The sequence below is a fragment of the Strix aluco genome, chromosome 1, assembly GCF_031877795.1.
Source record: "Strix aluco isolate bStrAlu1 chromosome 1, bStrAlu1.hap1, whole genome shotgun sequence".
Classification (NCBI taxonomy): Eukaryota; Metazoa; Chordata; class Aves; order Strigiformes; family Strigidae; genus Strix; species Strix aluco.
Window position 1 is genome coordinate 10,455,878 of NC_133931.1, and position 12,398 is coordinate 10,468,275.

Sequence of the window (12,398 nt, forward strand, 5' to 3'; positions counted from 1 at the left end):
GAAACAGCTGAAAGATTAGGCTACCCACCCCTGACTCCTTAGCCATCTTTAAGCACTTATATTCTGTTTCATCCACTGAAAGTTGGCGTTTATCTTCTGGAACTAGCTGACATATAGGAAAGTACCCTAATGTCCTTCTGCTCTCAGTCAGGATGTACATTTTCACCAAAAGGTTTTTGGGCTCACTTTTCATTCAAACTATTCAACTGCATGTACAAGATCCTCTTGGTCCTTGTTTGAAAAGCTCATGGAGGTCTGTCCCTGACATGCACCCATCTAACACCCAAATTTCAAAACCCTGAGTGACAATATGCACATGAGCAGTGGGGAAGGAAGGGGAAGAATGCATGCTACAGCCATCCCTTTTGAGCTTTCAGGAAAGCAGTACTAATAAGTAGGGGGAGAAATCACAGTGGTGTCTAGGCATTAAAATCAGAAAGTCACCATATCGCTGGTTCAGCTGTGCTCTGCATGCCGAGGAGCTCGGAGTGCCAGCTCTGAGAGAGAGAGGCAGTGAGAGATGGAGGAATACAGCTGATTAGTATGAAATAACCAGATGTGAAATTTTAAGGCATGAACAGGTGTGGACATCTCTGAATGCACTTTTGTCTGGGTAAGTGCCCTGCAGAGCCCAGAGATCAAAGTTAGGCTCTGGTGGTGGAAGAGAGGTTTGTCTTTTGAAGAACTGGGGGAAAGCTCATTTTGTGAGCAGACGATAAGTGGATAAATGCTAGCTGGGAGGGTTCAGGGCTGAGAAAATCAGAACAATGAAAAGTTTTCCAGGATTAAAAGCATCATCCTCTGCATGTTTCCTCATTACGTTCTTTCACTCGACTGGCTCTAATACAGCAGACGCTTGGATAGAGCTTATGGTTACATAAAGGAAAGTACCTGAAATATCTCTTTTTCATATGTGCACCCACACATGTATAGGTATATAACCTCTAGATTTAAAATTTGTCCTACTGGGAAGTGAAGAATTACCACTGGACTTGCTTGTGAGGCATCACCCTTCCCTTCATCTCTATCCAATTTCTTTGTGACATGACTGAGGTTGAAAAGGGCCTCACACATTTGTGTGTCTGCCACTAGAAACAAATATGAAATAAAAAAAATCTGGTGGAAGGAAAACAATGGGTTTTATTCAACTCTCAGAGCCTCTTTGTTTTTCTTCTGGCCACATGCGTGGGCTCTGCTACTATTCTGCTTTCCACCAAGTCGGTTCTCTATCGGTCCCTTCTTGCTCGGATAATACTTACCAAGTTCACACAGATCTTTCTGCACATGTATTCACTGGTGATTTCTGCATGAACATAGGTTTGCTTGATATGTATCATATTAAAGCTTCGCATTTAATCCCACTATCATTACTATTGTTGTGATAGCATAGCGTGGCTGTGGTCTTAAGCACTGCACAAGCACAGAGGGTATAATAGTCCCTGCTTAGAAGAGCTTCAAGACAGACAGACATAAATCAGCAGCCACCACCACAACAACAACCAAACAATCAGAAATGGAGAGAGCAGAGATTTTTTTCTCCTCCTTTGCCTTCTGCTAACCACCCCCTCCTCTCTGTTCAATGGTGAAGGCACGTGCTCCACCCTTCTTTGTCCACGCAGAACACTGCCCCTGGCAGAAAGGGGCCTTATGCCTCATCTACATTGCACAGTGAAGACATAGGGAAAAGAATAAGCTGCATTTCTCTTCAGATGCATTTGTGCATGCATATGAGGCTGCACTGATGATGCTTTCAGCTCTCCTCAGTGGTGGATTATGTTGGCGCAGGCACAGTGGCATGCATCTACCTTTTGGAAGGGAGAAAAAGGAAAAATGGAAGAGGAATCCTCAGCCTACTCTCTTCCAGACTCGCTCATCCCCAATCCCATTCTCCCCTGAAGTAACTCCCAGCAAGGCAGAGCTGGGAGCTCCCAGCTCTCATCCCTCTGTCATGAAACCCACAGATGAGGGATGAACAAGCGCTGGTGCATCTGACCAGGAGCTGTTCTTGTATCTATATGGGAGGGCCTGCAATCTCCACCTCTTAGATTGGAGCCAGTGAATCCTTTTACTTCCTCCTAGCAATGGATGTGAATAATATGATGACATAGAGACGGGAATAATTTAGTCTCAATTTGAGGAAGTCAGTTCTTGGTTATTGGTGTTCATATTTCATTGAACATAGGTTTTGCAGTCTTTGTATTGCCATTTCCTAACATGCGACAGAGTTTTGCACTGACAGTTTTTAAATTGCATCAGAGAAGCTGTCTGAGGGAAGCTACATGTTTTGACATCTGGAGAGTTGGCAGATGATGCTTTAGACACCTGAGGAGGCCTTGGGAGTCAGTTTGCAGCTCTAGGTTAAGCACATTAAGTGGATGTATTGGCAAAATAGCAAAGTTATTAAGAATGGTGGGATTTAAACTGTCATCAGAAAATCGTCACTGTCCTGTCTTGCACTCAATTCCTGTTTTCCAGTCTACCTGTGCAATGACATGCTGTTTTTTGGTACCTGGTGAATTCCACAGTGGTGGAGTCCCAAAGTATCACGGGGACCATGTAGTTCGCCTGCTTCACCTGTGCTCCCAGTAGTTACAACTCCGCCCTGCATTTTATACTCTTCAGCAGGTTAAAGTTGGAAGGGACCCATTTTGTCTTCTGCCTCAGCTAGCCTTCCCCATTTTTCTCCAAGTAGTCTGCAACCCTGGTTTGCAAAGACTGCATGTAATAAACTAAGGTGATTTAAAGCAGTTGAAGATATTGTTACCAGTCTCATTTGGCTGGATTTGAAAATTCAGCACTAAATTTCCACCAACCTTTTTTTGCTGGGCTTTGACAAACCAGGGTTCCTACCTGAAATATATAACATTTGTTGCACAGATGTAAGAAATCCATCTATGGTGACACATACACACACAACCCAAACTCACTTTCAGAGAAATCCATCACCTTAGTGATTCTTTTCCTTTCCTTGTTTTCCCATGGAGATGATTAATTCACTTCAAAACTCATTCCTTCATCTTGAGAGCTAATGCAAGGCTTGTTTAGGAGTAGCTCTAACCAAGATACGTGAGGACATTTGTAGCTGAGCCAAGAGGCCCTGTTCCAGCTCCAGCCGACATGCAGCCCTAACAGCTGATCCAGACGTCTACCAAACAGCTGTCAGGATGCAGCCCACAGCTGTTAGAAAAAACGACAGGAAACAGTGTCTGTTTAAAGAGGCAGAAGAGATAGTTTAAATCCTATGACCTAGGGACTAGCAATGCACAAAGGAAGATGTTTTCAAGCACACTGTGTCATACATATGTGTATGTGCATATGCACACATGCTTAATTACAATGGGGTATAATAAAGGAATTTGGGATGATAGTAGCCTCAATGCAGCTAGTCATGTCAAGACTGTTTGTGTTGTTCAACTCCCGGTAAGAAGATGCCCCTGGGATCCTCCCTCCACATGAGGGAGAGAAAAACAGCGGAAAATGGTGGGGTCTGTGTGGGTGGCTGCTCTAGCTTTTAAAGGTGTGGAGTTGCATTAGTGAAATCGTTTCCTTACTTCCACATGATGCAAAGTCACACTAAGTGCTTTAATAGATCCCTCGTACATCAGGTAGCAAAAGATACTGAGGCCATCTGTTTTGCTGCTAAATACGACCACTGTTTACATCTTACTGTTACTTAAGGTCAGGTTTGAAAAGAAATTTAGGAGCCTAGAAGTAATGTGCTACAACAGTTGACATTTAGGAGCCAGGTGTCTGGAGTGAGATCCAGAAATTGAGAGTGTCTTTGCTCCTTACACAAAGTCTGAGGAGCACTGGTGTTTCCAACATGCTGCCTGGACAGGGAGGATATGCAGCTATAGATACTGAGGAAACACTGAGGACAGTAGTGGGGGTGAAGTCTAATCCCTCCAGATGCTCCACTCTAGATAACAGGGAAAAGCCAAGAAAAATATTGTACTGACTTAATTTGGTACCTGAGCTGATTTTCTCCAAGTGAGGTCTGACCATACATTGGTTAGCATTGGGCTGACATGGGATTGTACATAGGTCTTATGTGGAGATACATCCATCCACAGCTGGCAGTCTCCTGTACTTTGTCACATAAAAGCTTGGGGATTAACTGCAGTCAGAGACAGAAAAGCCCTCTTAGCTGCTGAACCCCAGCCCCCTGCAGCATGGGATTATCCTCTTGGTAGATCCTGCTGTAGCTCAGTCAAGAGGGGAAACAGAAAACCAAATGAAATGAGATATTTGGCTTCATGGAACTCAATTTGGAAGCTGCACTTTTATGAACATCTGGTAATGCTGCCTCCCACTCATAAATGTCAAATGCAGGACCCTCTGTGTCCCTTTGGTCAGGATCTTCCCCTTCTGCTGCAACACTTTAGCTAGGGAAGAATTTAGAGCATTTCCTCCTTCCCAGCAGGTTAGAAACAGCAGGCTTTTAAGGAAAAAAAGGTTTGTTTCCCACTACTTAATTTTTACTTTCTGGTCAAAAGGGACCATTTCATATCTTCTCATTCATTAAAAGTCCTCACACATTTTCCTGGCCTTTGTGTCAGAAACAGATTTATCTTTCTGTATTATATTCTTAAATTTCAGTTGAGCCTGGAAGTTGATGTCTTTCTGTAAGAAACCAGGCCAGAGCTTTTAATTTGTTATATAGCAATTATTAATTTAACTGGAGCTTTTTGAAAGGTCTAAATCAGAAAGGCCAGCTGGAGGCCTATGGGTTGGCTCTGGTCTGTGGACCAAAATCCTGCAGAGGAGACAGGGACATCTGTTTTGGCAGTGAATATGCTGCCATAATTGTGGCTTTCTCCAATGCCAACCCTTGGTGAATAAATGAGCCCAGCCACCACGACTGTTGTGTGGACGTGGGAGGGGAACACAAGGACCCCTGTATATGAGCTAAGCCTGGCAGTTAGCTCTAGATGGGCCTCTAATTTGGCCTTCAAAGGAGAGTCATGAAACTAGGATTTGGTTCTATGGTTGGCAAAGTCAGATGATCCAGCTTAAGTCAATTGTCATCCTAAATATGATGAAAAATTAACAGCTGTTGGCACGTGAATCATATTGGAAACCAAGATGGAGTCTAATACTTAGGCTACAATGGATTCAACATAAGTGGTTATAGCCATAACTAACCTCAGGGCAGCCTCTCCTGCCACGCTTTGTCCTGCCCATGTGTTCAGAATATTTACAAGATGTCCACCTCAGCATAGGAGCAGCAGAAGACAGCATGTGCCCTGTCTTCTGTTGCTGGGCTACACGGACAGTTGGACCCATCCCCAAATTCACTGAAATCAATGTTAATTGCCTTCCACAGACTTTGGTTTTAAAATGCTGAAGGTAAATATTGTTCAGGGAAAAAAAAATGCAGCCATTGATTTTGTCTCAAAGGTAAAGAACAATAAAACCATGTCAATGAAAACAGCCACAGCTACAAGGCTTCCTAGCTTGATGCTAGTACAGTGATCCCTGACTGCACAGGGCTGCAGTTCCCACCACGAGCAGCTGTTCTGTAAGACCCTAATGAAGTATCTTGTGAGGTCCCTAATGCAGTGGGTAGAAGTGAAACAAATTCTTGTGACTAGACCATCCACAAGGGTTTAGCTTCACATTTAACATTTCTTCTTCTGTTACACAAGACTACCTGTGTGCTGCCTCTGGTTGCTCCCTGGAGGCTGTTATATTAATGGCAATACAGGCTCCACCGGAAGTACATAACCTCCATTAATGAGCTCCTGTATAAGAAAAGGAGAAGATATTCTAAAGGATAAAACATTAACTTTCTTACTAACAAATTTAAATAGAGATAATCCAGATGAAATGGCCGCAAATCAGTTTATCCAAGAATCAGCATCTTCAGCATTTTTTAATTTATCATTTGTTTTAAAATAGGGTTCAGTGGTCCTGGCCCAGAAGGGAGAGTACTTAGAATCACAGAATCACAGAATCATCTAGGTTGGAAAAGACCTTGAAGATCATCTAGTCTAACCATTAACCTAACATAGACTGTTCTCAACTACATCATATCTCTAAGCACTATGTCAACCCGACTCTTAAACACCTCCAGGGATGGGGACTCCACCACCTCCCTGGGCAGCCCATTCCAACACCTAACAACCCGTTCTGTAAAGAAATGTTTCCTAATATCTAGTCTAAACCTTCCCTGGTGCAACTTGAGGACATTAGCTCTTGTCCTATCACTCATTACTTGGTTAAAGAGACTCATCCCCAACTCTATGCAACCTCCCTTCAGGTAGTTGTAGAGGGCGATGAGGTCTCCCCTCAGCCTCCTCTTCTTCAGACTAAACACCCCCAGTTCCCGCAGCCGCTCCTCGTACGACATGTGCTCCAGACCCTTCACCAGCTTCGTTGCCCTTCTCTGGACACGCTTGAGTAATTCAATGTCCTTTTTGTAGTGAGGGGCCCAAAACTAAACACAGTCATCGAGGTGCGGCCTCACCAGTGCCGAGTACAGGGGTAAGATCCCTTCCCTGTCCCTGCTGGTCACGCTATTTGTGATGCAAGCCAGGATGCCATTGGCCTTCTTGGCCACCTGGGCACACTGCTGGCTCATGTTCAGCCGGCTGTCAATCAACACCCCCAGGTCCCTCTCTGACTGGCAGCTCTCCAGCCACTCCTCCCCAAGCCTGTAGCGCTGCTGGGGGTTGTTGTGGCCCAAGTGCAGCACCCGGCATTTGGCCTTATTGAACCTCATGCAGTTGACCTTAGCCCATCACTCCAGCCTGTCCAGATCTCTCTGCAGAGCCTCCCTACCCTCCAGCAGATCAACACTCCCACCCAACTTGGTGTCATCTGCAAACTTACTGAGGGTGCACTCAATCCCCTCATCTAGATCATCAATGAAGATGTTAAACAGGAGTGGCCCCAAAACCGAGCCCTGGGGGACACCACTCGTGGCCGGCTGCCAACTGGATTTAACTCCGTTCACCACAACTCTTTGGGCCCAGCCATCCAGCCAGTTTTTTACCCAGCAAAGCGTGTGCCCATCCAAGCCATGAGCAGCCAGTTTTGCCAGGAGAATGCTGTGGGAAACGGTGTCAAAGGCCTTACTGAAGTCAAGGTAAGCTACATCCACAGCCTTTCCCTCATCCGATAAACAGGTTGTCCTGTCATAGGAGATCAGGTTTGTCAGGCAGGACCTGCCTTTCATAAACCCATGCTGACTGGACCTGATCATCTGGTTGTCCCGCATGTGTTGTATGATGGTACTCAGGATGAGCTGCTCCATCAGCTTCCCGGGCACCGAAGTCAAGCTGACAGGGCTGTAATTTCCTGGATCATCCTTCCGACCCTTCTTATAGATGGGTGTCACATTGGCCAATTTCCAATCTGTCGGGACCTCCCCGGTCAGCCAGAACTGCTGGTAAATGATGGAAAGTGGCTTGGCGAGCACCCCAGCCAGCTCCTTCAGCACCCTCGGGTGTAACCCATCCGGTCCCTCATAGACTTGTGTGTGTCTATGTGATGCAGTAGGTCACTGACTATCTCCTCCTGGAATGCGGGGGATATCGTTCTCCCAGTCTCTGTCTTGTACCTGAGGAGGCTGGATTCCCTCAATACAACTAGTCTTGTTATTAAAGACTGAGGCAAAGAAGGCATTAAGAACCTCAGCCTTTTCCTCATCACTCATTGCCATGTTTCCTCCTGCATCTAACAGGGGATGGAGGCTCTCCCTGGTCTTTCTTTTGCTACTGACATACTTATAGAAACATTTCTTGTTATCTTTGACTGCTGAATCCAGATTAATTTCTAACTGGGCTTCAGACCTCCTGATTTCCACCCTTCATAGCCTCACAGCATCTTTGTAATCATTTTGAGTGGCTAGTCTCTTATTCCAAAGGCTGTAAACTCTCCTTTTCTCCCTGAGATGCAGCCAAAGCTCCCTGTTCGGCCAGGGTGGCCTTCTCTGCCACCAGCTTCTCTTACAGCACCTGAGGACAGCCTGCTCCTGTGCCATTAAGACTTCCTTCTTAAAGAGTGTCCATCCTTCCTGGACCCCTATACCCTTCAGGACCATCTCCCAAGGGATTCTGTCAAGCAGGTGCCTAAACAAGACAAAGTCAGCCCTTTGGAAGTCCAGGATGGCAGTTCTGTTTAGCCCTCTCGTGGCCTCTCTAAGAATAGAGAACTCTATTATTCCATGATAGCTGTGCCCTAGTCGGCCTCCAACTGCCACATCATCCACCAGTCCTTCTCTGTTCACAAAGAGGAGATCCAGCAGGGCACCTTCTCTGGTCAGTTCACTCACCAGCTGTGTCAGGAAGTTATCTCCCACACATTCCAGGAATCTCCGTGACTGGTCCCACTCTGCTGTGTTGTATTTCCAGCAGATGTCTGGGAAGTTAATGTCTCCCACAAGAACAAGGGCAAGCGATCGTGAGATTTCTCCTAAGTGCCTATAGAATATTTCATCCACCTCTCTGTCCTGGTTGGGTGGCCTGTAATAGACTCACACTACGACATCTGCCCTGTTGGCCTTCCTCCTGATTCTAACACAAGGACACTCCACCCTGTCTTCACTACACTTGTGTTGAAGTAATCATAACAGTCCCTAACATACAGTGCCACCCCACCACCTCTCCTTCCTTGTCTGTCCCTTCTAAAGAGTTTGTAGACATCAATTGGTGCACTCCAGTCATGGCAGACATCCCACCATGTTTCTGTGATAGTCACTACATCATAATTTTCTGTTTCATCATGGCTTCAAGCTCCTCCTGTTTGTCACCACACTGTGTGCATTGGTATACATGCACTTCAGATGGGCTGATGTCCCCAGCACCTTTTTGCATTTAGAGGTCATTTAGAGATTGCCTTTGACTTAAAAAACTTATAGACTAGGTTCAGATGGTACACAGTGTAAGGAAACCACTAGAGAGGTCTAGTAAGATAACCTTCTTAAAACTGTATAACTTAAAATTGGGAAACTGTTTCTGTGTTCCTCAGTTCTGTGTTCATGAGCAGGGCTCTGCAGAATCCCATTAGTCACCATTACTGCTCTTTCCCTCTTCCTGTTCCCCAGGATTAGCTGTAGCTGTCTAAAAACAGTCATAGAATGAAGATATGTTCCTTCTGTACCTTCCTCTCAAAAAATACGCACACCTGGCTGAAATCCCCCTCCCAAGTATATATTAAACAGAGTAAAAAATTAGTGCTTTTACTGTTCTCTGACAGCTACCAAGGGGTTTTCTGGCTGATGCAGCTTCATTTCCTTATGGGGAGTGTCGGTAAGACACAATCCTGGCACACTGTTAAGAAACTTCAGTGGCTAATCATTCTTCAACCAGCAGTCCTCCTGCTTAGGTGAAATTCCTCATCTCTCATTGTCTGCTACTTGCAAAAACATGGACCAGAACACAATCGAGTGTTACTGAATTTTAATGCAAAAGTTTATATTTTTAGACAAGCAATTCAGCAGAGTTTACTGGTTAAATTCAAGAAGCTCTGCTGAAATATTTTATTCAATATTTCAACAGTTCTTTTCTTGATCTTTCTTAAACACTCTTCAAGAAACTTCAATGTTTCCCTGGCAAATAACCCACACCAGGCCTGCAGTAGAGAACATATTTCAGCCCTGTTCTTCACATTCACCTTAGCAATGCATGTGTGTTTTGCTGTAGAGCATTTCCAAAGCTGCTTCCATGCATTAATTTATCCTCCAACTACTTCATGTCAATGGTAGGTGACAAAAAAGAACTGGATATTTTAACGGTGGCCAGTACAGCCAATGACATAACTTCAAAAACTTTCATGTCATCAAAGCACATACTGATTTCTTCAAAGCATTTTGGCCTAATAGAGTCATAACTGCCTACCAGGAGAAGTGATTTTGTTGGTCTGATGTAGTTTGTATGTTTGCTTGCCTACATTTATCTGTCTTCAGTCTTCTAATTTAGACTCTTTGGGATCTGGACTATCTATTTATTCCCTACCACGCCATAGTCATGACCAAGTCCAGGATGCTTAGACATATATGTTTATTTAACTAAAAATAGCTGGAAAATTGTCTCATGTTCCTGAGACATCCTAAAAGAGAAAAGGAGAATATTAAAGAATTCCTCATGGCTGCCAGTGAAAAAATCAATGCTTTAAAGAATGCATTAAAAGGCTCCCTTTAAAACATAGTTGGAAGTTGCCTAACAGCCATCCATCCCCTCTAAATGACTATGACAAAAGTGCTTATAAACAAATATGCATATAAACTTTCATTATATCATTATTGCTCAACATCCACAAGGGACAGAAGGATTTTTGTACACAGTCATGTGTGAAACAGCACTGAGATGTGATGACGTACACTCGCTGTTTCTTCCTTGACACTACAAAAACAGCCCCTGAATGGTTTACCCTCATGCGTAGCGTGGTGCCTCTATAATACATCAGCCTTCAAGGCTTAAGTATATCTTCCTATTAAGTTAGCTAAAGCTGCATACGTTTAAGATCACAGTTTACTAATGAAAAGACATTAGGTGTTATTAACCATAAAACATGAAATTGACTGACAATATTTTTATGGAACATAATTCTTGTAAAATCATAAGAAATTTCCTGCTATTGTTTGGATAACATATACACTATCTATGTCGTTCCTTTCCACGCTATAAGTAGCCAGGGAATTAATTGACTGAGGATGTGGGGAAGTGACAGTGTGAAATGTTAGACTGTCCTTGGAAAGGAAAGGACACAGTCAGAATTGCAGGAGTAGGTAAAGTTCCAGGGCTACAGAAGTTCCATTGAATACAGAGAAACAATCGAGTGGTTACAGATTTGTTACTAACATTTTTATTTATATTGGAGTTTACACTGGCCTTTTCCAGCTAAGAGCTGATGTGTCCCAAACAGCTTGTGAACAAAGGATAAGGTAGAAAACAACACATGAATACAGATAGAATGAAAGCCTGAGGCAGTGCAAGTTATAGAATTAGACATAGTGGGTGTCTTTGTGCTGCTTCAGCAGCAGATTCTTAAAAAATTTAATATTCCTATGATTACTTTGATGCACAGTAAGGTAGCAAGGTTCCATCTCCCCCTACTTCTCCTAGTATTAATTTGGAAGATCTCTGTATTTCTGCTTCTTGTCCCAACAGAAGACATAGCATGAAGACCCGTAGAGAGATGCTCATTTAGAATATTATCAATTTTATAATTTCCACTAAAGAATCAAAGTTGGCATGAGTTCTGTAGGAAGATCCTACCTGGGCTGCTGAAGCTCTTTCTGACAGAGCTGATCTGGCCATATAGTTTAAATCTAATCTGTGAGATCACATTGTCAGTCACAAAAAAAGCATGAGGTTGGAGAATGGATGGTAGAATATATGGACAGCTCCTGTTGGGTAACCACTAAGTGGTTATGATTCTTCAGCCCAGAGAATAGACAGTAATGATAGAAGTCTCTAAAATCATAAACAATACAGGGAAAGTGAAAAAGTAGTGATTGTTTACTGCCTCTTGCAGAACAAGAGGACGTCATGTGAAAGTATCAGGAAGAAAGCCCAGAGACAACTCTTCACACAGCATGTTGTTAAGCTGTAGGACTGCTCCCCACAGGATGTGTGGGATCTGGGTTCAGAAAGGAACTGGACCAGCTCATGAAGGAAAAATCCATTGAGGGCTATTAAGTATAAAAACTTGAAGTCTGGTTTAGAACATCACTGAATTACAAATTATTGGCAGCTGGGATAGTATTCTGGGAAAGTATCCCTGAATGCTTTCCCTAGCTCTTCCACAGGGATCTACAACAGGGCTAGACTGACCTTTGGTGTGAGATGGTGTAGCTGGTCTTGTGTGCTTACACCACAGAATTAGTTTAGACTCAAGGAAAAAGTGCCCAGCTTGCACAACAATTGTAAAACTATACATTTCAGGATGTCTTTTCTGTGTTCTGCTTCAGAAAGTTAATCAAGCCTGTAGGCAGCTTCCTGCATACATTTAGATCCATTGAAACCAATGTCAAACTTAAAGCTAAACCAGAATCTAAACTCCAGTTTCAAAGACACAAGTGAAAGGGTGGGAATTACTATTCTCAATGTGGACACTTGCAGGACTTTATTGTGTTCAGCTACATATAAATTAAAATATGACTGAGAATTTTTCTTTTAAGGGCCTTGTTTCAGCCCCATGTATTTGTTTTGAAACTTAGAAAGCTATTTTAAACAATGAAGCTGGAAGATAATGTGGTTAATATTTGGGTTATGTCAATGTCCCTGACAAAGCTTCTCAGGTGAAAAAGCACCAGTGGGTTTCTCTTCTTTAACTGAAAATTCAACCATGAAACCCAGTGTAATTCATCATCAAACAAATTTGTCACACCTGTTCGGAAAAGGTAAAAACCACCAAGGAACCATCTGGGTGTCAGAAGCAGCATCTGGAGT